The 26,700-nt window shown below is 42.1% G+C and overlaps 1 protein-coding gene across 3 annotated transcripts in view; it reads left to right on the top strand.

Annotated features, from left to right (window-relative positions):
* MCPH1 (microcephalin 1) overlaps nucleotides 1-26,700 on the top strand; it is a 312,577-nt gene that overhangs the window by 260,587 nt on the left and 25,290 nt on the right. Inside the window, exon 15 of one of the 3 annotated variants that reach the window (XR_012513046.1) lies at nucleotides 495-26,700. The exons of the other annotated variants lie outside the window; for them this stretch is intronic. The gene's annotated coding sequence lies outside the window, so the exon portion shown is untranslated. The remainder of the gene's footprint in view (nucleotides 1-494) is intronic. 3 annotated transcript variants of the gene reach the window in all.

Genomic DNA, 26,700 nt, shown 5'->3' with positions numbered 1-26,700 from the left:
GCTGGAGTACAATGGTGCAATCTTGACTCACTGCAACCCCTGCCTCCCAGGTTCAAGTGATTCTCCTGCTTCAGCCTCCCAAGTAGCTGGGACCACAGGCACATGCCACCACACCCGGCTAATTTTTTGTATTTTTAGTAGAGATGGGGTTTCATCATGTTGCCCAGGCTGGTCTCGAACTCCTGAGCTCAGGCAATCTACCTGCCTCCGCCTCCCAGAGTGTTGAGACTACAGGCATGAGCTACCGCGCCTGGCCTATGATTAGAATTTAACAGAGATTTTGGTTAATAGCACGAGGCCTCCTGATCTGCTGTTTCAATAAGAAAATTTCCCTAACCATTTCTCCCCAGTCACAATCTCTCTGTAGTTTTTCAAAATTTCAGTCAGGTTATCTGTTGTTTTCTTCAGTTTTACATCGTAATTTTGGCAGATAATTTGTTTTAACTCCTGGACTAACGGGTTTCACCAAAAGGTTCTCATTTCTTTGGTTCTAGAGAGCGGCCACAAAATGTCAAATCTTTGAGTCTTTCTGACCAGCTGGATGCCACAATAGTTGACAGACTGCCGCCTAGAAGTAAAAGAATTTGAAATAAATCACTCATTTCTGCATCTCAACAGTTACAAAACACCAACGGCCCCCAAATTACAGGGTGTTATGTAAGTCAATGAACCAAGCATTTGGGATTGTATGGAAACAGTGTCTCAGCGGGTACTGGCTTCCTGGCCTGACCATTATATAACTATTATCCATAGCATAATTGAGGTGCTGTATGCTTGAAATAAATGATAAGAAAGAATGCTATAGATTATCTATTTTATTTAGCCATGTTTCCATGAAGACGTAGCCCACAGCAGGCAGGAGGATAGCTAATTTAGGCCTCCTGCATTTCTTTGCCAGGTCATTTAAACTTCCTCCTAAACTGACTACTGGCCCAAGGGAGGGTATGGAAATGGAAGGGGCTGGTCCCAGTGGGAGGACACGGTGTCAGATTGAGAGGAGGCACTGTGGCCTCCCCACAAGAAAGGGACCTTCTCTCTGTAACTCCACCCCCGACCCTTGAAAGAAAGCAGGAAAAGGAAGAAGTCAGAGAATAGGGGAACCCCACTGGCCTTCAGGGCAACCAGTCAGCAGATAGATATAGGGGCCATAGTGGGCCAGGGTCCCCCATTCTTAGGGGCAGACATCGAGGCCATAGTGAGCCTGGTGGGATGTGGGGGGATGGAGGGAGGAAAGGCAATTCCCACAGGATGAACTGCAGATCCTCCAAATATCTAAAGATTGGGAGGGGCCGAACATTGCACCCAACTTAGTCACTCCTGCCTCCCCGTCCAGGATTCAAACTTCTGATACAATATTTGGTTTTAGCTCAAATACTTCCAATGTCAGGGCTGCTCCCATTTGGGGGACCACTGGGATGGCAGAGCTTGGGAGGATTAAGACTTGACGGGATTAAGAAATGGAGCCAGGCTGCAGTGGTCCTGGAAAGAAAGGAGAGCAGAGAGATTGGATGTGGGAGGAATCAGGGCTTCTGTAGTAGAAGAGGTGGTATATTAGGAAAGTGTTCCAGGGTATGGGTGTACCCAGTGCCTGACGGACAATAGGTAGGGAGACACACAGGCCTCAGGATCCCAGGTCGGCTGTGTGGCTGCCGGGATGCCCTCATGGTGTTTTCCAGCCTGGAATGTGGGTAGCCCAGGGCCTGTTTCTGTTTCGTCCATACCGCTGCAGAGGTACAGTGAGGCTCATGTGGTCAAGGGCTCCAAGAAGCAGTGCAGCTATGATTTTTGCAGGGGAGGTATTGCCACAAAGGCATGACACCCTCCACGGGGGCAAAGGTTGCCACCACAACCTCTGAGAAGACAACCTCTCCCACAGCTGGAGTCTGCAGAGGATAACAGAAGGTCTCTGAGGGGTATGGATGATTTGCCTGGGAAGAGAAGTGTGGACTATGGTAGCCCAGTGCCCCCCAACCCCTATTACTGGGGCTACTATGGTATGTGAGGAATCAACCCACCACCTTGGCTCCAAGATGCTCAACCCTTTTCAGCTCCCCCAATGACTGAGCCTCTGCCTCAGAAAAGACCTTCAGGTCTTTCAAGTGCACCCAGACAAGTGGGGAAGACAGAGGGAAAAATAGTCCCTTGTTCCAATGAGACCCAGAAAAGTAGCAGGGAGTCTGTTAGTTCTAGAAGAAGTGGGCAGAGGTGGGCTGGGATCTGAGGTCCTGCATCCTCAGCTTTTTATCAGTGTTTGTTAGAGACACAGGGACATCCCTTGTACCTGCAACTCAAAGAGGCACCATGTAAATAATAAAAAGGGGAGGCAAGAGATCGAAGACAAAAGAAAAGACTTAAGTTCTTCTCTTTCTCTGTTCATTGGAAGAAATGTAAGATTTGGATCAAGAAGATTGGAACAGCCAGGAGTAGGAGCTGTGGAGAGAGTGTGAGGTCAAGCCATGAACTTGGGAGATGGTCTAAAGCTTCAAACTGAATTGCTGGATGGAAAAACCAAGCTAATATTCTCTCCACATGAATATAAATTTAAAATTTCTGTGAAGAGAGAATGAATGGAAACCAGATTACATATTCAGTACCCTGGTGGAAGCAGAACATGATAGTAGTATGTTGGAAGCAAAAAAGAAAAAAAATGCCCAGTGAAAGAAAGAGCTCAGTTAGTCTACTCTTCACCATCCCTCCCTACTGAGAGTTACTGACTGCTCCTTGATGGGCAAGTGTGGCTGGTAATGCCAGGAAAAATATTAATAAACTTCAAATAACAAAACATTGGGAGAAGACAACAATTTTCAGGGAAAAATAACAGAGTATATCAGATTTCAACAGAAGCAAAAATATTAGCATAAATGAATCAATAAATTTAGTCTAATAAATGTAATAAATACAGGAAGGTATTACCAATGAGAATAAGAAAGGATTAAGAAAACAAAGCGGAAAGCTTAGGTGTGAAACATAGTTGAAGTAAAATATACAACAAATGAAAAATAGCAGAAATTTAACTTAGGGAATGATACAACTTGGAACATTAGATATAGAAAAGTCTTAAAGGGAGAAAGAACAGGACAGATAAATAGGGGTGAAATTTTAAGGCAATATGAGAATAAAAAAGAAATGCAAACATTAAGATAGGTAATAGTTCAAACAAGAGTGAAAACATGAAAAGGGTGAAATATTTCAAGAAGTTGAGATCAGTTTCCCAGAATGAAAAGATTGACCTCAGATTTAAAGAACTCATAAAGCACCACAAAAGAGAATAAGGAAAACCTCACCTACACATACTAAACTGAAATGTGAGAGTATAAAAAAACAAAAAAAAAAAAAACAAAAAAAAACAAAAAACAAACAAAAAAAAAAAACAAAAAAAACCCAGAAATCCTAAAAGCCCACAGAAAGAAAGACAGGCTATATAAAAGAACAAGAATTAGCTTGACATGAGCTTTTTCAACAGCAATACTGGATGCAAGATAACTGGAATCTTGTTTTCAACATATTGATGGAAAAGAACTTAAAAATGTAGAATTTTATATCCAGCCAAACTATCATTCACATAAGGTGAGATGATAAATTTCCTGAGGCATACAAGTGCTTTGAAGATTTCATAGAAAAGCTCACATTGAAAATAGTTTTGAAAATAAGTACTTAACTAAAAAGTGAGGCAAATTGAAGAGCTACTGCCAGAAATTCTTGAAGGCAAAGTGACTTTATGCCTTAGCAGAATTGATTGTTGTCTCTACAAATTGCTAAGACTAACAAGAAAAAATAATATCCTTATAACTAAGAATTAAAAGTTAATGTCAGTATTAATGGGCTGGCAGAGGATGATAAGAACAGAGGATATGAGAGCATACTAAAGTTCTTATTAGATATAAAATTGTTTTAAATGAAGCTCAAACCCAAGATGTGTAATTAGAAAACTTCTAGAAGAAAACAGGGGAAATACTCTAGGATGTTTGCCTAGGCAAAGAGTTTATAGTTAAGACCTCAAAAGCATAAGCAACAAAACCAAAAATAGACAAATGGTACTATATTAAACTAAAAAGCTTAGGTACTTCAAAGAAAACAACAAAGTGAACAGACAACCTTCTCTTTGATCATTTGAATATTGGCCAAACTTCATCTGATAAGGGGCTAACATCCAGAATATACAAGGAACTCAAACAACTTAACAACAAAAAAACAAATAATTCCATTAAAAACTGGGCCAAGAATCTGAATAGACATTTCTCAAAAGAAGACATACAAATAGCCAATAGGTACATGAAAACATGCTCAACATCACTAGTCATCAGGGAAATGCAAAATCAAACCCACAGTGAAATATCTCATCCAAGTTAAGATGGCTATTATAAAAAAAAGTAGAGATGCTAGCAAAAATAAAGAGAAAAGGGAATCCTGTACGCTTGGTGAAAATGTAAATTAGTACAGCCAGTATGGAAAACAGTATAAACCTGTCCCCCAAAACTAAAAATAGAGCTACCAAATGATCCAGCATTCCCACTACTGGATATTTATGTAAGGGAAAAGAAATCAGTATATAAAGGAGTCCCTGCACTGCCATGTTTACTGCTGCACTTTTCACAATAGCAAAAATATGGAACCAAACTAAGTGTCCACCAAGGGATGAATGAATAAAGAAAATGTGGTCTACATACACAACAAGATACTATTGGGCCATAAAAAAGAATAGAATCTTGTCATTTGCAGTAACATGAATGGAACTGGAAGTCATTATGTTAAGTAAAAAAACGTGGGCACAGAAAGATAAATATCTCATGATCTCACTCAAATGCGGGAGCTAGAAAAGTGGACCTCATGAAGCTATAGAGAGTAGAATGATAGATACCAGAGACTGGGAAGGACATATGTGTTGGGGTTGGGGTTGAGGGTGAGGGATGAACAGAGAAAAGTTAATGGGTACAAACATACAATTATGTAGAACAAGTAAGTTCTAATGTTTAATGGCCCAATAGGGAGACTATAGTTAATAATGTATCGTGTATTTCAAAATAGCTAGAAGAGACTTTGAAAGGGTTTCATCACACATGGTAAGTACTTGAGGTGATGGATATCCTACCCTAACTCGATCATGACATGCTCTATGTATGTACCAAAATATCCCATGTGCCCTGTAAATATGTACAAATCTTATGTATCAATAGAAAAAGAAAAATTTGAAAAAAGATTGAGTGGGGCCAGTGGCCCTACCACCTATGTTGGCTTCAGCATTGACTTGACCTAGTGGTGCTACCTGCAAAGAGGCACCTGCTCAAAACTGCAAAGCCAGCATGATTTCCCAGTCCCTCTCCCTGTCCCTTTTTGAGATTCCTCCTTCCATCTCCCTTGTGCAGCCGCATAGGGCTCGCTGGGGTCAGCACACTGCCCAGGCCAGCCTGTGATGTCCAGACTTTGTTCCTAAATCAGAACTTGCATTCCTTGTCCATCTTCATTAATGATCTGAGTAAAATAAGTCACAGTGAGGTTCAAAAGTCAACCGCATTTTAAGAGATTAGTAGCACAGATGAAAGGGACTAACCGGCCCCTTTCTGTGGGGAAGCTTTCCTTAATTACCTAATTCAATCCGCAGAACCACTGTTAGAGAAGAAGAAATGCCTGCTATTAAGGGTTAAGTCACTTGCCCAAGGTCACCCACTTCTAAGTAGCAGAGGGGAGATTCAAATTCCATCTCTCTGATTCCAAAGCCTTATGTTCTTTCCAAATAAATTACCAAAAGAAAGAATGAGTGAGAGGACCCCTTTTAAGGATGGAAAGGCTCTTCGTGAATCAGTGACTTCCAGTTCACAGTGTTTTACCTTCCGTAGCCCCCTACTTCGTCAGCATTGTAATCAAGGCAGGGGGTTAGTGTTGCAGCCGCGTACTACACTCTGGCACCCCAGGGAAATCTCTGTAACAGAGTCATTACTTGGAGAAGAACATGAGTTGGCACAAGAAAAGCACAATCGCAAATCACGAATGTGCCAGCCCCAGGTGCTTGCTACATCTTGGCTGGTACACAATTTCCTTTCTGGAGTGCCCACTTGAGATGCTTGCCAGCAGGTACCAGTGAAACCGGGGTAACTCGTAAGAGCTTCTCAGGGAAAATGGGAGGATGTACATCCATTCAGTACATTTAGTTGTTGCCATATGAATGTTCTCAAACCCAAATGCTCACTTTGAGATTATTTAGAATTAACTAATAATATATTCTACCTTTGCCAAACAAGATAAGTTATCCCTTGGGGGTAAAAATAACAAATGAATTAAATATAATGGCTGCATACTTTTCATGAAATGGATGAGATTCTCAAAGTATAGGCAAAAAATATATAAATAAAGTCATGGATAGACTTGAGAAAATGTAAAATGATGTCAAGAATTAAATATTCCATCTAAATCAAATTATGTTAATACAATAAAACTAAGCTGTGGGGATTTAGTGAGGGAAATGGAGTTTAGAATCTCACATAGGTTCACAGTTAAAACTCTATGAAATATGTCACATTATTTACTGTTTTCAAATTTAATAAATCTTCAGCTAACCATGATATTCAGAGACAGGAATGTCATAGTTCTCTGAATTCCCTGGTTAATATGGTTAACCAGAAATCCTCCTGGAGTTCAATCCATCTTTTTGAAAATCTCTCAAAAATTTTTCTTTGTTTTCTTGTCCTAGTAAATACAATGTACTCACCAGAAATCTTTATTCCAGAACCTCAGAATTACTGTACCATGCTGTTTGTAGAAAGTCTGTGAGAGAGGGCTGAATTTGTAAAAATCCTGGAACACAGCCTGTTGCTTTTTAGATTAGTGTCTGATAGGAATACATGGAGTTGTGAGTAAACTCTTCCAAGTAGAAACGTGGGAAGTAAAACCAAGGTAGCTATTTGAAGTTTCAGTGAGTTCTGTATCAGAAAATCAGTGCTCTCTCAAGTTTTCCAATTTGATTAAATACACATTGACTAAGCACCTACTTGACATGGAGGCTTTAAAAAGTAGGCATAGTCCTTGCACGTGAGCAGCTCTTAGACCGGGGAAAACAGACAGCTGTCACTGAGTCTGTCACATAGCAGCATATCAAGCACAGTCAGGGTGAGAGTTAAATTGGCTGAAGAATTACGAGGGAAACATGGGAAAGAGCATTAGGGCAGAAGGCACTTGGAGTAGTCTAGAAAACATGCAAGAAATTTCTGGACAGAGCAAATAGCACAGAGGCCATTCTGGAAGAAGGTGATAACATTGATAAAGACATCTAGATTTAAGTATCTAGATGGCACTTACGGAAGTAGTAATTTACCCAACCGTGTAGACCAGTGTGATGTGAGATGCAGACAGGATGGTTGTGATGCCAGAAATGGAGGCTGGAATGAGTTAGTGAAAGCCTGAATACTTCATGCTAATGCAGCTTGTCTGAATTTAGTGAGCACTGGCAAGCTATCAATAGCTTTCACGCCGGAGAATGGTGAGATTCAATTTGTGTTTGGGAAGGTCATTCTGATAAGAGTGTGGCAGATGGCTTGGGTGGAGCGAGACTGGAGACCAAAAGACCTATTAGGCTATGGCAAGAGGCTGTTTAGAGATTCTGAGCATCTGGATGAGGGCTGCGGCAGTGAAGATCGAAGGAAAGAGAGAGATCAGGGCATCTTTTTGAAGTAGGATCAAAAGGACTCACCAGTCGCCTGATTTAGATGGCAGGGAGTCCAGGTGGGTAGATGAATAGTTTTACTTCCATAAAATAAGGAAGGTAGAGGATGAAGAGGCTTAGAAATGAGACCATGAATTTGAGTTTGCACTAAGTAAATCTGAGGTGCCTGCAGCATGTTTAAATGGAGATCCCTAGGAGGCAGTTCAATCTCGAATCCCAAAAAGAGCATCTTAATGCCAAGTTTAATGACTCAGTCAAGTTTAATGGCCATGCAATACTAACACGAATAATGCTGAGAGACCGCAAAACCCATTTGTCACTCCCAACTAGGAAGTCTGAAGCTGTGTGTGCTGCTTTGTTTGTGATCCAGGCCTCAGTTTCCCTAGTATCTCAAGGCTCCACTGAACCCTTTCCTAACTTGACCTGAGCAGAACTCCATGAAACAACTACCTTTGCGGGCTCCAACTGATGTCCCAGTTGAGGCTCAAACTTGTTGATTCCTTAACAAGGAATCACTTCTGTTTCTGTGGAAAACATGGTGAGCCAGTTACGTGTTCCGTTGAGCGGATTTCATCTTTCTCTGTCGATTCTCACGTGCTGACCACATGTAGCTCCCCAGTCAGTTCTTCAAGGCCTGCAGACACCCAGCCTCCAACCAACCCTGCTTCTTTCTGTGGTGCATTCTGTATTCAGGCCCATTAGACTCCACGGGCTGTGCCAGTCATCCTCCTGTGCATGCCGAGTTCAAGCTCAGCTCCGTGCCTGGGTACAACCATCACTACCAATGACCATGCAGATGTACTAGGTGGTTTGCTGGCTTAAACAAAATAGAGCAGCTTTCTTATCAGAGCACACAAAGGAGTTTTATCGTCCACATTTAAGCACCATGTATAATCAAATTTCCCATAAAAGAGAGGATTGTTTCATTATGGCTTCGATTGTGCTGTAAATCGCTTTGAAACGAGGTGCAGTGAACGATGGGATTCCTTCGAGGACTCTGCCATAGCAGCCGCCAGGGTAGAAGAGCACTTTGGAAGATCGATCCCATGTAAAACAAGATTTGCTGGGAGATGGAGACTGGCGAGGCCGAGGACGGAAGATGGCTGGTTGAATCACTTGTTTTCTTGTCATGACTCCAACTCACTCGATTTCAACCCTGGTTGCAGATCAGAGTCACCTGGGAAGATTTGGTTTTTCCCCAAAATACTGTGCCTGGGCTCACAGTCCCAGAAAATCAGTAGGACCTCCCCCACCCCCACCCATGTGTACTTTTAGAAAAGTCATCGTCTGGTGCCTTTTACTCCTGACACATGAAAGACTAGTGACCATAAACAGGCACTGATTTAGACAACATGTGAATACTCAGAGCATACAGGAAGAAGTGGGGAATGAGGCCTGGACAGCGTGGGATGGACTCTAGGAAGCACCTGGCACCTTTCGGAGACAACCCTCGCTGCTCAAGGGCTTCCTAGGTGTTTCCGAAGCTGCAGTTGGGATCAGGCCTTAGTTCCTATGTCTCAAGTGCAATGTAGTCCTTTCTCCCCTTTCTCCCCATCTGAAAAATATCACTAAATCTACCAGGAGACGCAAGTCTATCTGTAGGAGGAGAGGTGGGAGGTACATATCCCCAACCCTGGGCTAACAAGGCCTAGGAGCTAGGGCTCGCTGTAGAGGCTCGGGAGCTGTGAACATTGCGAGGAAGATTTAACCAAAATAACAAGGGTGTTGGGTCCCTAGGGCTCTGTCCCTCTTTCCCCATCCAAAGTTCTGTCATGGAAATGATGAATGAAGACACAGGGCCTTTGCTGTCAAGCTCTCTTAGCTGGGGACAGTGACTCCCAGGGCCACCAGCAGTGACCACGCCTGGGACCCAGGGGAAGGGAAGCAGCTCTAGGACCTCAGCTCTGAGGACACAGAGATCCTGCTCCCGGTGGTCTCAAGCCTCTAGTTCTGATTCCTATCTGTCGACAATCTGGACTCAGCCATACTGTTACAAAGAACCATTCCCTAGGCAGGCATGATGGTGCATATCTATAGTCTCAGCACTTTGGGATGCCAAGTTGGGTGGATCTTTTGAGGCCAGGAGTTCAAGACAAGCCTGGGCAAAATAGTGAGACTCTGTCTTGACAGAGAAAGAAGGTGAAAGAGAAAGAAATGAAAAAAGGAAGAAAGGAAAGAAAAAAAGCAAAAAGGAAGAAAGAAAGAGAAAAAAAGGAAGGCAGAAGGCAGACAGGAAAGAGGGAGAGAAGGAAGGAGGGAGGGAGGGATGGAGGAAAAAAGGAAGAAAGGAAGGAAGGATTAAAAAGAAGAAGGAAACAGAACCATCCTCTCCAGCTGGCCCCACTAAAGTGGATCCTGCCCATCCAAATAGGATGAGGCAAAGTCCAGCACACCTGAGCTGACAAGGTTCAAGGACGAGGCACAGGAGCTAGAGTCATATTCCACAGCACCCTCCCCGGAGCCTCTGGGCGAAGAGCTTTACATCTTCCTATCAATTCAACTTCCACGAAGGCCAAGTTGGCTGTGTGAGCTGCTGTTTCTGCAAAGTCCTCAAGCGGTTTCCTAGGGCCCTTTAAGGAGCCCACAGCTTCTGCACGAGACCAATCATCTCCTCATTAACCCGTTTAGAGTCCCTCAAACCCGCTCTTAGGTTTTCTTTTGGGCAGCGTGGTCATAGATATCGTCTAAAAGTTTTGGAAACTGGTTCTGAGTGGGACCATATAGTCCTCAGAGTTCAGTTCAGTCAAGAGAAGGGGCGTGAGGGGAGGGAGTGAAGCCAGTTAGAGTTAGAGAGGCCTCAGAGAGTACTTGGCCCAGTCTTTTATTTCAGAACAGAGGAAACAGAGACTTAGAGAGGTTAAGTGTTTGTCCAGAATCACTTGAAATGTGGATAGCAACAACAGGGCGAAGGCTTCAGGAGCCTAACTGTCCACCCCAGGCTCCTTCTGGTTAATGTAGCACATGTTTTTTCTAAGGAAATCAGTCAACTCTTCGGCAGGAGGAGGTGAGGTTGCAGAGCAGAGGTGACGGTGGTGCAGGGAGCCACACCATCGTGGCCACAGGAAACGAGTGCTTCAAATAGGGCCACGACAGGAACAAATACCAAGGGCACTGGCGTCAGAGGTGGCGTAGGACAGCACGTCACACAGTGACAAATGCATTGCCTATGCAGCCGGCGCTCTGGGAGTTGAGACGAAGCAACCGTTGGACACAGGTGGCTGGAAGTTATCAGGTCAGTTTCGTCCTCCAGCTTGCAGGGCATGATCGTGTCACGCTCACTGGGAGTTTCCGCTGCTTTTTTACATGACACTACCCAGGCAGCAGAATGGAATTCAATTAAAAATGAGAACCGTACTTGAGAAGGCTTCAGTGTCATTGGCATTTACAATTGCATTTCAGAGGCTTGAGTTTTCTGTCTGACCTGATTGACACAAAAGCATATTGAGTTCTGCGAGTTCTACTTAAAGATTTGCACTGATGATGATTCACAACTTCTGCTGTTTGAGATTTCGTGTAAAGAGTATGCAACGAACAAACTGTTGAGGCAACAACCTGATTTCGTTGTTTTTTCACCGCCGCATTTATCCATTCTTTAAATTGCTTTTTAAATTATTTGAGACGGTCTCACTCTGTTGCTCAGGCTGCAGGGTAGTAGCATGATCATGGTTCGCTGCAATCTCAACCTCCCAGGCTCAAGCAATCCTCCTGCCTCAACCTCCAGAGTACCTGGAACTATAGGCATGCACCACTATACCCAGCTAAATTTTTTTGTGTTTTTTTTTTTTTTTGTAAAGATGGGGTCTCACTGTGTTGTCCAGGATGGCATTTATCCATTCTTAATCATCTCTTTATTTTTATACAATGTCAAATTTCACGTTATTATTGGGGTAAAATTTCCCCCCAATTAGAAAAACTTCCTTCCCTCCCTCCCTCCCTCCCTTCCTCTCTTTTCTCCTTTCTCTTTCTTCCTTTCCTCTCTCCCCTCCCTTCTCTCCTCTCCTCTCCTCTCCTCTCCTTTTTTCTTTTCTTCTCTTTTCTTTTTGAGTTGGAGTCTCGCTCTGTTGCCCAGGCTGGAGTGCAGTGGCGCCATCTCGGCTCACTGCAAGCTCCTCCTTCCAGGTTCCAGCGATTCTCCTGCCTCAGCCTCTGGAGTACCTAGGATTGCAGGCACACGCCACCGTGCCCAGCTAATTTTGTATTATCAGTAGAGATGGGTTTTCACCATGTTGGCCAGGCTGGTCTTGAACTCCTGACCTCAAGTGAACCACCCACCTCAGCCTCCCAAAGTGCTGGGTTTACAGGCATGAGCCACCGCACCCGGCAGAAGAATTTCATTTTTAGCATGCGAATACCTCAACAAAGTCAACTGAGTCTACTTCTAAAACTCCTCCCACACATATCCCTTCCTCTCCAGCCTTGCTGGCCACTGCCCTCTCCCTAACTCTCATGAGTGTTTAACATTCATTTCACAGCAACAGCCTCCAAAACTGGTCTTTTAGCTTCCAGAAAAAACATATTAAGAAACTAAAGCAATTAAATTCCTAAAGGTCAATAGATGATATATTCTACACTGCATAGGTGTAAATTCTGTGCCATGTATTCAAGACCAGAGCAGAGTTTGATGTTACAGTCTGGCAGAAATTTCAGAATTGGGTGTTCCTCCAAGGAAGGTTTAAATTCTCCTGTCTGAAGTCCAGTAATTACACCTGGCAGTTTTATTCAGATGACCCACCAGCACTGGAAATTTACTAGCCCATGGGCAAACTGTTGTCAACTCACCAAGCTTCCTACTTGTCATGAGAAATCCCACATGCTACAGAGAGAATGTGATTTGCAGATCACTTGAAAACATAAGAAGCCCAAATACAAATCACTTAATCAGAGAAAACATTGCTCTCTTAAACAGTATTTTTTTTCTTAGCCAAGATGTATTTATTATCATTTCCAGAATTACTCTTGTAAGTATCTGGTTATCATAACCACAGAAAGACAGCTTATTAGTTTTAACTGCTGGATAAAAGCATGTAGCATTTTCAAGATTTCTGGTTTCACCCTTTTAACCCAAAGAGTAACTATAAATAGTTGGTAAAGTCTGGGATTTCCACAGCTAAGTGCTGCTATAAATAGTTTTAAACATTTTCCCACTTCATGCTTTCTAAAAGAACATTCTCCACTTCCTTTCTTGGATAACCTCTGGGAATAAAGGGAATCACATTCAGAATTTTACTGAGGGAGTTTAACAAAATGCTTTTAATGAACCTTTTAGCAACTCTAAACATTTCTAGGATGCTGAAAAAACTGAGAATAAAATGATTTAACAAATGTGTTACTTTAAATAGATAAAAATTGAAACAGATATTTTTGAGAAATGCGTTTCCTTTTAGTAACCACTTTGGAGGTTACTAAAAGAAAGAAATACATTTCTTTCAATGTTCCTTCCATGATAACATCTAGAAAAAGGGTGTGAATTCACACCTGTTGTCAGGTGTCCAGTCTGTCTTCTTTCTTAGGGAATATTCATAAGACACCCTATAAAATAGACACAAAGATCCTGTTTTTGTGTGAAATCTCTGCCACGGAGCGAGTGCTGTCCCGAGGGGCATGCTTGTAGCCGTCAGAGCGAAGCCAGCGCTGTGCAGGACCGCCCATCTCTCACAGCAGAGAGAATCCTAATGCCTGCCTTCTAGCAACCTCTGCTGGTCGTTATTTCTGACTGGCAAGAAAGGTGAATTAGCCAGTCTTTCCCATGGCAGGGAAATTAAGCAAAGAGAAAACAGCCACGAAAAGAGGTCATATCAGAGAAACTCATGTTTCTGTTTGATATTTTAATGAAAAGGGACAATGGAAGGATTACAAATGATTTTCTTAATATTCGTGTTTTCTAAAAAGAAAAATAAAATAAGCTTTTTTTTCTTAGCAGTTTTAGGTTACATTTTTTTTTCTTTTTCTTTTTAGTTATTTTTTATGAGATGGAGTTTAGCTCGTTACTCAGGCTGGAATACAATGGTGTGATCTCAGCTCACTGCAACCTCCACCTCCTGGGTTCAAGCAATTCTCCTGCCTCAGCTCCCGAGTAGCTGGGACTACAAGTGCGCACCACCATGTCCAGCTAATTTTTGTATTTTAGTAGAGACGGGGTTTCACCCTGTTGACCAGGATGGTCTCGATCTCTTGACATCGTGATCCACCTGCCTCGGCCTCCCAAAGTGCTGGGACTATAGGCGTGAGCCACCGTGCTCAGCCAGGTTACATTTATTTTACTCATGAACTTGCAAATCAGGCAGGGTTCTGGGGGCTGGCTGGGTTGACCTGCAGGCTGGTGTTGGGATCATTTACAGGCTCTCCCCCTTACCTGTCTGCTGCCTGGCATGGGAAGACTCAAGCATACAGACTTGAAGGGAAGAATTTAACCATTTGTAATTTTCATTTTTTAAATTTCCCACACTGCACTGCTGTACATAGTTTAAATTTAGATAAAGTCCAATTTGCCTATTTTGTTTTCTGTTATTGCCAGTGCTTTTGGTGTCATTTCCAAGAAAGTATTGCCAAATCCAATGTCACGAAGATTTTCCCCTGTGTTTTCTTCTATGAGTTTTATGGCTTTAGCTTTTACATTTAAGTCTTTGACTCATTTTGAGTCAATTTTTGTATGTGGTGTAAGGGAAGTGTCCAACTTCATTCTTTTGTATGTGGATATGCAGTTTTTTCAGCACCGTTAATAAGACCACCCTTTCCCTGGAGAGGGATTTTTGGACCTACCGACAATATATGCAGTGGCTTATTTCTTGGCTGTCTTATCTATACCATTGGTTTCTCTGCCTGTTTTGAAGCCAAGACCACACTGTTTAATTACCATGGCTTTGCAGTAAGTTTTGAAATCAGGAACTGTGAGTCTTCCAATGTTAGTCTTCTTTTTCGAGACTATTTTAGCTATTCAGAGTCCCTTAATATTCCATATAACAGTCGGGTGCAGTAGTGCACACCTGTAATCCCAGCTATTCAATAGGCTGAGGTGAGAGGATTACTTGAGCCAAGGAGTTCAAGTCCAACCTGGGCAACAAAGAGAGAGAGGAGAGGGGAGAGAGGAGAGGAGAGAGAGAGATGTTCTACAAACTGTAGAATGTGCCTTTCTGTTTCCATAAAAAGTGCCGATGGGTGCGGCGGCTCGCTTCTGTGATCCCAGTACTTTGGGAGGCCACGGTGGGCAGATCACTGCATGTCGAGATTTCAAGACCAGCCTGGCCAACACGGTGAAAGTCCATCTCTACAAAAATACAAAAATTAGCCAGGCATGGTGGTGTGTAACTGTTATCCAAGATACTCAGGAGGCTGAGGTGGGAGCATCACTTGAACCCGGGAGGCCAAGGTTGCAAGGAACCGAGATCATGCCACTGTACTCCAGCCTGGAAGACAGAGCGAAAGTATGTCTTAAAAAAAAAAAAAGCAAAAAAAAATTGCACAATGAGAGGGATTTCATTGAATCTGTAAATCCCTTTAGGTAGTATTCCCATTTTAGCAATATTATGCCTCCTAGATTAAATATATTCCTAAGGATTTTAGTCTTTGAATTGTAAAACAAGGTTTTTAAATTTCCCTTTTAGATGGTTATTTTTAGTGTATAGAAATGCAACTGATTTTCTGTTTGTTAATTTTACGTCCTGCAACTTTGCTGACCTTGTTTATTGGCTTTCATTCAAAAATGTATTTTGTCTTCATTTCTGAAGGACATTTTTGATGCACATAGAATTCTGGGATGACAGAGTATTGTTGGAAGAAGGGTTTGGTGGCTTGGTTTTTTTCTTTCGGCACTTAAAAGATATTCCACTGTCTTCTGGCCTCCATGGTTCCAAAGAAATCTTCAAATTCTTCTTCCCCTGTATGTATCTGTTTTCACCTAACTCATCCCCATCCCTCTTCTTCTCTTCTTCCTGCAGTTAGATTATTGTGTCCTGGCACAATATTTTTCATGTGTATCCTGATTGAGGTTTATGAAAGTTTACGTTTTCCCCAAATTTGGTTAAGTTTTAAGCATGCCATTATGTTTCAAATCATATTTCCACACGTATCTATCTCTCTTCTCCTCTGGGACTCCAAGGACATAAAGGTGAAACCCTTCAATATTATCCTATAGATCCCTGGGGCTCTGTTCATTTTGTTTTAAATCATTGTTCTTTCTCTACTTCAGAATGGATAATATCTATTGATAATTTTCCACTGTTTCTCTGACATCTCCATTCTACGATTAAGCCCATCCACGGAATTTTTTATCTTCTTGCACTATATTGTATTTTTCAGTCCTAAAAATAATCATTTTGTTCTTTATAGTTTGGATTTTCCTACTGAAAACTCCTTTCCATTTTTTTCATTTATTTCAAGTATAGTTATAATAGCTGTTTAAAGACTTTGTGTGCTAATTTCCATATCCAGGTCGTCTCGTGGCTGGCATTTGTTGACTGTCTTTTCCCTTGGGAAATGGGAATATATTCCTAGTTATTTGTATATCAAGTTATTCTGCATTCTGTCTTGGACATATAGGTTATTATGTAGAGCAACTCTGGGCTCTGTGTGATCATGCTGATTTTTTGTGATTTGTTTTAGTAAGCAGTCAGCCTGTTTTGGTTCAGACGGCAAGTTCTTTTTTGCTGTGACAGTGTTTCCTATCTCAGTTCCCCAAGCCTTTTTTATGCTTCTCTGTGTCTGTTCTGTGCACTTCCAGCTCTAGATGAGCTCAAGAGTTGGCTAGATTCATACACACAATTAGGGGATGCCCTTCTCCAACGCACTTCCCTCTGAAATGTCCCCCACATGGTCGGACTCCCAGGGGCCCCTTTTCCCAGTTCCTCTGACCATAATGATAGTTTTCTCTTGGGGTTTCAGCTGCCCCCATCATCACTACAGTAGAGTATCTTTGCAAGGTGAGCTGGCCTTGTGGCTGGACCAAGACAGAAAAAAGAAAAAAGGAAGAAAAGTAAATGGGATTTCCCATCCCCTGCACTCTTGACTCATAAAAATTTCTGTGGTCACAAAGGAAGTATTTCTTTTTTTTTTTTTTTTTTTTTTTTTTTTTTTTTTTTTTTGAGACAGACTCTTACCATCACCCATGCCACAGTACAGTAACATGATCTTGGCTCACTGCAACCTTTGCCTCCCAGGTTCAAGCAATTCTCATACCTCCGCCTCCTGAGTAGCTGGGATGACAGACACAGGCCACCACATTCGGCTTATTTTTGTATATTTTGTAGAGACAGGGTTTTATCATGTTGGCCAGGCTGTTCTGAAACTCTTTGTCTGGAGCAATCCTCCTGCCTCGTCCTCCCAAAATGCTGGGATTACAGGAGTGAGCCACCACACTCGACTGAAAGGAAGGGAGAGTTCTCTTAGAGTTTTTGCTCTGTGTCCACTGTGAGGTTCTATAGTTCATGATGCAGGCCACCCTTGTGTGGAAGGCAGAAGACGAAGAAAGAAAAAAATCTGGGAAACTCACTATTGGTGTTGGTAATTTTTCAAGTTGCTATTTCTCTCCCCTGCTGTTGTTTCCTTTTCAGTGCTTTCAGGTAGACGCTTTCTGTATTCTCAAAGCTAGTTGTAATCAGTGGAAGAGTTGCGCACTAAAATATTCTTGTTGAATTTAGAAAAGAGGTCTGGTCAGTCTCACTGACTGGGCTGTTAGCTCCAAGAAGCCATGGACCCTTTCCACCTTCTCTCATGCGATACATGGGAAGGTCAAAATAATTGTTAAATTAATTCACATTAGGCAAAGAAGAATGAACACAAAATATTGAAGTAAAATTTTAAAAACTTTTATTTTAGGTTCAGGGCGCATGTGCAGATTTGTTATATAGGTAAACTCATATCAGTGGAGTTCGTTGTACAGATTATTTCTTCACCCAGGTACTGAGCCTACTATCCAATAGTTATTTTTCCCGATCCTCTCCCTCCTCCCACCCTTCACCTTCAAGTAGGCCTCAGTGTGTGTTGTTCCCCTTTTGTGTTCATGTGTTCTCATCATTTAGCTACCAGTTATAAGTGAGAACATGGGGTATTTGGTTTCTCTTCCTACATTAATTTGCTAAGGATAATGGCTTCCAGCTCCATCCATGTTCCTGCAAAGGACATTATCTCGTTCTTTCTATATCTTCATAGTATCCTATGGTATATATGTACCCACATTTTCTTTATTCAGTCTGTCATTGATGAGCATTTAGATTGAGTCCATGTCCTTGCTACTATTAATAGTGCTGCAATGAACAATCGTTTGCATGTGTCCTTATGGTAGAATGATTTGTATTTCTTTGGGTATATACTCAGTAATGGGATTGCTTCCTCAAATGGTAGTTCTGTTTTTAGCTCTTTGAGGAATTGCTATACTGCTTTCTGCAATGATTGAACTAATTTACATTCCAACAGTGAAGATGCGTTCCTTTTCCCCCCACAACCTTGCTGGCATCTGTTATTTCTTGACTTTTTAATACTAACCATTGTGTCTGGCGTGAGATTGTATCTCATTACGGTTTTAATTTTTCTAATGATGAGTGATACTAAGCTTTTTTCATATGCTTGTTGGCCGTATGTATGTCTTCTTCTGAAAAGTATCTGTTCATGTCTTTTGTATTGCAGTGATTTTTTAAAAAATACTATATATATATAGAATGTATGTAGTGTGCAGGCTGAGTGTGGTGGCTCACACATAAAGTCCCAGCACTTGGGGAGGCCAGAGTGGGTGGATCAAAAGGTCAAGAGATTGAGACCAGCCTGGCCAACATGGTGAAAACCCGTCTCTACAAAAAATTAGCCAGGCATGGTGGTGCGTACCTGTAGTTCCAGCTACTTGGGAGGCTGAGGCAGGAGAATCTCTTGAATCTGGAAGGCAAAGGTTGCAGTGAGCAGAGATCATGCCACTGCACTCCAGCTTAGCAACAGAGTGAGTATCAAAAAAAAAAAAAGAAAGAAAAAGAAAAAGAAAAAGAAAACAGGAAAAAAGAAAAGAAAAGAGAATATGTGTAGTGTATCTAAGTGGGAGATAATGTTGTGGGAGTGATATAGCTTTCACTTAAGGCTTGCAATTAATGGCAAAAATTCTGTAGGCACATCAGGGTTTAGAACAATTTAAATGGAAGGATTTTTTTTCCAGTTGTAATGTTAAATAATAAAGCTCTTGGCAGAAAGGATACATCTGAAAGTGATATACTATTCAGGAAACAATAGAAATTGGCATGGATTTACAAAAGAGAAAAAAGTCATTTAAAAATCTGAGCCTTAAGTTTTGATAACCAAAAGCAATAATGTGCAGTAGAGAAAATAAAGGAAGCAAGGAAGCTTATTATCCCCTCTTAACAATACATGACGCAAGCCTCGGAAGCCAGAGACAATGGAAGCTGTACGTTTGAACTCTTCTTTGAGGTATCAGTGCCTGTCCAAAGGAAACAAAGCCATCAGAAAGACAGGCAGAAACCGGATAATACAATGGTCACAGGCCAAGGCCAGAGACACATATCTGGGGTCATCTATACAGAGAGAGTAACATTACATGGAATGCTGTTGACATCTTTTGGCAGAGGCAAAGGGGAATTATCACGGGGGTCCCCTCGTCGGCTGGAAGAATGATGGATGTTCAGGCGCAAATAACTATGGCTCATTCCAGTGGTTTGTCTCCAATGTTTTCTTCACAGAAATGAAAGGAATCAGGGCAGGGGACATTTCCAAAATATATATCTTTCAACAGAAAAGAATAATTTGTTTAAATGACAGAACTTATTAGAAGATTATAGATGGGAGGAATGGTTGGGTTAAATCTTAAGAGTCTCATTGTTTCAGAATTTTTGAAATGATTTATAAGGAAAAAAAAAAAAACCTTTGAAAAACAAAGTGATTTTCAACACATTTGAAAGCATGCAAGTCCACAAACACTGAATACAACCATACTGTCGAGTATTAAAAGTCGTGTTGAAAAATATTAGACTGTAAAACTAAAAGGTAGGAGTGAAGGAAAAAGTGGAAAAAAATTAAATGTTTCTAAAATGCAAGGGGTATATTGGATTGGTACTGTACCATCCCTAGCGAATGGCAGCAGGTGTCATTCGATCATACACAGAAAGAAAAATCGGTGGTGAGTGGTGGAGGTGAGGAGGGAGAGCTGGCAGTTATAACATCTGCAGCGCACTTCCCCAGAGAATTGCAGTGAAGCTGGAGGCAAAGCCTTCTACGCTCTGTCACCCCTGGCCAACGGACTGAGAGGTCTTCAAACCTGCAACTCTACACTCTAATTTGCAAGGCCATCAAAGACTTGATTTCACCTGCAATAGTCTTTCAATGTGACTTTTGTCCTACTGGATGTGCTAATAATAAAATCTAAGTTACAATGCAAAGAAAACAAATCAAAACACTCATGATAAAGTCCATCTACTCTGCTAAGATGAGAGGAAGTACATCAAGTCAAATCTGAATCAGCATGGAGGACTGAGCATATGTACAAACACATCAGCCAAGGTGAGGACGTGGTGAAGGAGTTAAAGGAATGGTGAGCAGTGACCCGGGGATTAGAAGCTGTGGGGCTTGGTCCCAGTGCTGCTGATAGCAGTCACGGGACCCAGGCAGACTGTGGCTCACTTGGCCTTGATGTCCTGGTTGTTAAAACAGTAGGCTGGCTCAACATCCCACAGCCCTTCCTGGCTCCTCTTACGATAACTTTTGCGTAAGTGGAAACTGTAGAAAAGAGAAGACAAAGCCTCTGACATGCAGAGGGCAAGGCTTTAGTATCACAAACTCAGAGGCCCCACCTAGGCAAAAGGCCCTGTCACCTAATCGCCGTCAGTAGGAAGGGCTAGTATACCAAGCATGGCGGCTCACACCTGTAATCCCAGCACTTTGGGAGGCCCAGGCAGGAGGATCACTTGAGGTCTGGAGTTAAAGACCACCCTGGGCAACATAGTGAGCTCATGTCTCTACAAAACATTTTTAAATTTAGCTGGGAGTGGTGGCATATGCAGTCTCATCTACTTGGAGCCCCAGAGTTCAAGGCTGCAGTGAGCCATTATGACGCCACTGCACTCCAGCCAACATGACAGTGAAAGACCTTGCCCTAATGAAATAAAACAAAATTAAAAATATGAAAAGAAGGGAAAGCTATACTAAAACAGAAGTTGTCAAATTTGGTAGCCTGGTCAACATAGCAAGACCCCATCTCTAGGAGAAAAAAATTAACCAGGCATGGTGGCATGTACCAGTAGTCTTAGTTATTCAGGAGGCTCAAGCAGAAGGATTGCTTGAGCCCATGAAATCATGGCCGCAGCGAGCCGAGATCACACCACTGCACTCAAGCGCAGGCGACAGAGTGAGATCTTGGTCTCTTAAAAAAAAAAAAAAAAAAAAAAGGTTAAGGTTTAAAAAAAAAAGACTTATGGATACAGTTAAAGGAGTACTTATAAGAAAATACATGGCTTTAAATTCATTTCTGAGAAAAAAGTTTAAAAATCAACGAGTTTCCAACTCAAAAAGCTAAAAAAAAAATTAAATACAAAGAAAGTAGAAGGAAATAAAATTAACAATTAGGTAAAAAATCAGTGAATCTAAAAGCAGGCAAACAATAATCAGTGAAGCCAAGGGTTGGTTCTTTGAAAATATTAATAAAATTAATTAGCCTGGCATGGTGGCTCATGCCTGTAATCCCAGCTACTTGGTAGTTTGTGGCATGAGAATCGCTAGCAACTGGGAGACGGAGGTCGCAGTAAGCTAAGATTGCATCACTGCACTCCAGCCTGGGCAAAAGAGTGAGACTCTGTCTCAATAATAATAATAATAATAATAATAATAATAATAATAATAATAATTGACAAAGTCCTGCTTGTTTGGTCAATGGGGAAAAGATGGGAAAACAAGACCACCATTATCAGGTAGGAAAAAGAGGGCAGAGAGATGAAGAATATTATAAACAATTTCTTGCTCACAAATTTGACAACTGAGATGAAGTGAACAAATTTCTGGAGAAGCACCACTTATCAAATTTGACACAAGACAAAATAAGAAATTTCAATTGTATATATCCAAAAGCCATTACAAGTTTTAAGTTTTAATTGTCAAAATCAGTGTGCGTGTGTGTGTGTGTGTGTGCGTGCGTGTGTGTGTACGCATGTGTGTAAAATGTACAGTTTAAAACCCTTTCACAGAGAAACCCAGGCTGGGCTCAAAAAGCTCAGCATTGACCTCAGCCTCAAGTTGTGCTGAACCACAGAGGGTCTGCGTGGCACGGACCTCATCTTACCCTCCCTGTGCTTGCCTGCTCTTCATGGTGTCTTGCTTCATACCGTTATTTATTCTGCTGTTGTGCATGTATCATTTTAAGTCACTGTGAAACTTCTTTATAACAAAGTGAAGTACAGTCCTGCGCTGCATAAGGATGGAGACATGCTCTGAGAAATGCGTTGTTAGACAATTCAGTGATTGTGTGGACATCAGTGTGCACTCACACAGACTTGGATGGTGCAGCCTATCACTCCTAGGCTACAAACCCATACTCCATGTTATTCTACTGAATAAGCAACTGTAATATAATGGTATTTGTGTAAGGAAACATAAAAAGTGTAGTAAGATACAGTATAAACGATAAAAAATGATACACCTCCACAGGGCACTTACCATGAATGGAGCTTGAGGGACTGGAAGTTGCTCTGGGTGAATCAGTGAGCGGGTGGTGAGTGAATGTGAAGGTCAAGGACATTACCGTACACTATCATAGACTATAAACACTGCACACTTACAGGCTATACTGTGTTTACTTTGCAAAATTTATTTCTTCAGTAAATTAACCTTACTTTGCTGTAACTTGTTTATAAACTGATTTTTAAAAATGTTTTAATTCTTATAACGCTTAGCTTAAAACATACATTGTACAGCTGTACAAAAATATTTCCTTTCTTTATCTTTAGAAGCCATTTTTAAACATTTTTATCACTTTCTAAACCGTTTTATTAAAAACTAAGACACAAACACACACATCAGCCTAGGCCTACACAGGGTCAGGATCATCACTAGCATGTCTTCCATCTCCACATCTTATCCCACTGGAAAGTCTTCAGGCGAAATAACAGATACGGAGCTGTTGTCTCCCGTGACCACAAAGCTCCTTCCGGAGTTCTCCTGAAGGAACTCCCTGAGGCTGTTTAGGAAGTGTTGCCGTTTTCAGAAATATGTCTGTGGTGGTTTGATTGGTTTCTTTTTTACACCACAGATTTGCCTACAAACAGAGAGTATACCATATACATTCTTTTCTATTAATAAACACCTTTTAGTGTTGGGCTCTATGTTTCCAAACTTGTTAAGTAGCTGAGGTCTACAAGAGCTTCTGGCAAACACTTCACTGTTAATTCTCTTGGGAGTTCTTTTTTTCCTCTCAGTTCTTTTTTCTCTTGCCTCTTGTTCAGCTATGCATTCCTGTTCCAGTTCCACCAGCTCCTCCTTTTTCAATTCCTCAAGAACTACCTCGAGGAACTCCTCCATGTCATCCTCATTTACACCTGGTTAGAGTAGTTTGTTGTGACAACCACAGCCTTGGTTTTGCAACCTCCGGATCCTGGCTAATCTTTTGAAGTCATGGACAAACCTCTTGAGTGTCTTTGTCCAGAGTCCATTCATACGTGCCTTGGGGACCGTGCGTAGGTTCTTGATGCAGTCACAGATATTGTAATCCTTCCAGAGTTGCATCAATGTCTTCTCAGCGTCTTTCTCAGCCGCAGCAATAGCCTGGGCAAAGGTCCTTCTTAGGTAGCAGGCCTTAAAGGCACTATAAGTCCTTGGTCCATTGATTGAATCCAAGAAGCGGTGTTTTGGAAGGAGAAACACCATCTCAGTATTGGGATGAACATTACCAATAAAGGAAGCATGTGCAGGAGCATTAAGGGTAAACACAACCTTGAAAGGCACTGTACGTTCTTCTTCAAACGAGGCTGCCAGCTTCATTACTTCCTATTCTCCACATCAACATGTATGTGGTTTGGGGTTTCCATATGATACGGTTTGGCTGTGTCCCCACCCAAATCTCATCTTGAATTTTAATCCTCATAATCCCTAGGTGTTGAGGGAGGAAACACGTGGAGGTTCTTGGATCATGGGGGTGGTTCCCCCCGTGCTGTTCTCATGATAGTGAGTTCTCATGAGATCTGATGGTTTTATAAGCATCTTGCATTTCCCCTGCTGGCACTCACTCTCCTGCTGCCTTGTGAAGAAGGTTCCTGCTTCTGCTTAGCCTTTCACCATGACTGTAAGTTTCCTGAGGCCTCCCCAGCCATGCAGAACTGTGAATCAATTTAACCTCTTTTCCTTATAAATTACCCAGTCTCAGGTATTTCTTCATAGCAGCATGAGAATGGACTAATAACACACCACGGTACCAATTATGACTGTAATTCTCTATTGCTTCTGTGCTCTAGTGCTTAGTTCGGTTTGGCTGTAATTTTTTTTGTCTCCGGTGACTTAATTACTTGGTCTGTGACTTAATTACCTTGGATCCAATCACCAGGGGCTGAAGGGGATGATTTCCTAGTACAAATTTGGTTCTGTAGCTCTATCTCACATAGTAGTGCTTCCAGGGAGTGAAACCACCTTTACAAGAGAAAATCATGATGGTGAAAGAGATCTGACCTAACCAACTTCCATCTTGCCTTTAACCTCCAAACTGCTCTTCATCATTCCTGAGCTCGGGCCAAGCTAACTTTGGTAGACATTTAGTTTACAGTTTAAATGATAATATCTCTTCCCCAAAACTAAACCGCCTTTGTAGAGGTAACAAAAGGCCATCAGGTCGAAAGATGAGGGGAGCCTGAGTTCTGCTAAGGTGAAGATGTGAATGGTTACCAACTATTATTCCAGAGGTCACAAGATTTGAAATTTCCCCAAGTACTCCTGCAGATAACATCACTATTGTAGAACCTAAGACTGGCCTTTTGAGATGTCCTTTCAGGTATTTACATTTTTGACAACTGACACACTGGAAGGGACCACCATCTGGTCCTGCGGCCTCACCCTGAAGCAGACTCAGCATAGCATGCATGAGGACCATTTTCCACACCACTATGATTGCATCCCCAGCAAATGAGGAATACCCAAACTATCCATGAAAAACCGTAGTCTCTGAACTTCCAGAAAGACTGATTTGTATAATAAAACTCTGGTCTCCCATTCAGCTGGCTCTGCATGAGTAAAACTCTTTTTCTAATGCGATCCCTCTGTCTTGATAAACCAGCTCTATCTTGGCAGCAGGCTAGACAAACCCATTGCATGGTTATAGGAGCACCTCCCATGAAGAAGGAGGATTGCGAAAGCACCCATGTGTACCCACACAGTGGCAGTGTGCCAGGGATTCAGCATGGCACACAGACTCTCTTACAGAGAGAATCTAAGGTCCAAGGAGTTGTTGGTACTTCTAGTGCCTGGCGGGGTCCCACACTCACTCACTCACCTGCTCCCTCCCTCAAGGGGCTGAGTGCAGTGGGCCAAGTAGATGGGCACCCCAGCTGCAAGACTGGTAAAGGTGTTGAGAAAAATACTGTATCAGTAGGGGATCTAACTGGTGTTGGGCAAATGATTGGAGGGCACAGCTAGGCAAGGGTCTCAGAGAAAGCTGAGGTTCAAACAATTCTGTGAGAAACACCTGTGGGATCTGTTGTCCTGAGAGAGCTGTTTACTCAGAGAAGTCTCCTGATGTGCTGGGAAGGGGTGAGCCTAGCAGTCTATTGTTTGGATACATGGACATTTAAGAGATTCCTGTAGAAAACAGCAAAGTTATTGACTGGTTTTACAGCCTTATATTCCTGGATGAGAACTTCCTGGAACAGAGTTGAGAAAAGAAAAGAATTTTTATCTGAGGAATGCAGTCCTTTTAATTATCAGGCCAAGAGAGACACTAAAATAAGATCACAGAAGCCCACCGAGGAGGTGTGTGCCTGTAGTCCCAGCTACTCAGGAGGCTGAAGCAGCAAGATGACTTGAGCCCAGGAATTCAAGACCTGCCTGGGCAACACAGCTAGACTCACCTGGGCAACGTAGCTAGACCCTGTATCATAAAAAATACAGAAGAACATGTAATGAGACAACAGTCGCATTCTACTTCCCCCTTGAGCCATGCATTCATCTCTTAAAACTGCTTGCTATTGCCACAAATAGCTATAAATTGACCTAATAATGCTGCAACTGACACTATAACCCACAAGCTACAACTTGGCAATATAGAGCCAATGACTAATCAGTGTTATTTATGTGAACCACAGAGATTTCCTGACAAGCCATTTTGTATCAGCCTGCTCTCTGTCCCCATTTCCCTTTAAAAATCCACTTGTAATTGCTGCTAATTGGATTGTATATTCAGAGCTACTTGAATCTATGCTCCAGGGTTGCAATCCTCAAGCTTGGCCCCAATGCACTCCCTATTTATGTTAATTTTGCCCCAGCTTCTTCCTTTATTTTGCCCCAGCTTCTGCCTTTATTTTGCCCCAGCTTCTTCCTTTTAGGTCAACAGAATCAAGTCACGTTGCAGTCAGTCATGACACACCTATGCGTAGATGGTCTGGGCAGAGCTGTGTACTGAGGTCAGGGAAGCAGCTCATGGGGCAGCCTTGCCGGCCATGGGAAGGACTTCATTTGGATTTTTTCTGAGCTGGGAGTATTTTGAGCACAGAAGTGATAAGAGTTTGCCAGAGCTGCCGTAACACAGTGCCACACACTGGGTGGCTTTGAAAAAGGCTTTTATTGTCTCTCAGCGCAGGGAGCAGAAAGTTTTTAAACAAGCTGTCAACAGGGTTGATTCTTTGTGAAGGCTGGAAGGAAGAGGACACCAAATATTTCACCCCAAAATAGACTTCTGTGACATACTTCCAAATGGCTATGCAGGAGGCCTGCAAACCCGAGAACTGTCCTGCAAAGCTAGTCTCCCCTTTTGAGTTGGTGGCAGGGGAAGGAGGTTTGATGCTTGTACCTGCTTCTGCATTCAATCTGCTGCAATGTTCAGCTTTTTTTTTTTTTTTTTTTTTTTTGGCTGATGTGTATAAAGAGGAAATAAA

Source organism: Saimiri boliviensis, chromosome 13 (genome assembly GCF_048565385.1).
Source record: "Saimiri boliviensis isolate mSaiBol1 chromosome 13, mSaiBol1.pri, whole genome shotgun sequence".
In the NCBI taxonomy this organism is placed as follows: Eukaryota; Metazoa; Chordata; class Mammalia; order Primates; family Cebidae; genus Saimiri; species Saimiri boliviensis.
The sequence above is the reverse complement of the archived record's forward strand: the minus strand, read 5'-3'. Positions and strand labels throughout refer to the sequence as shown.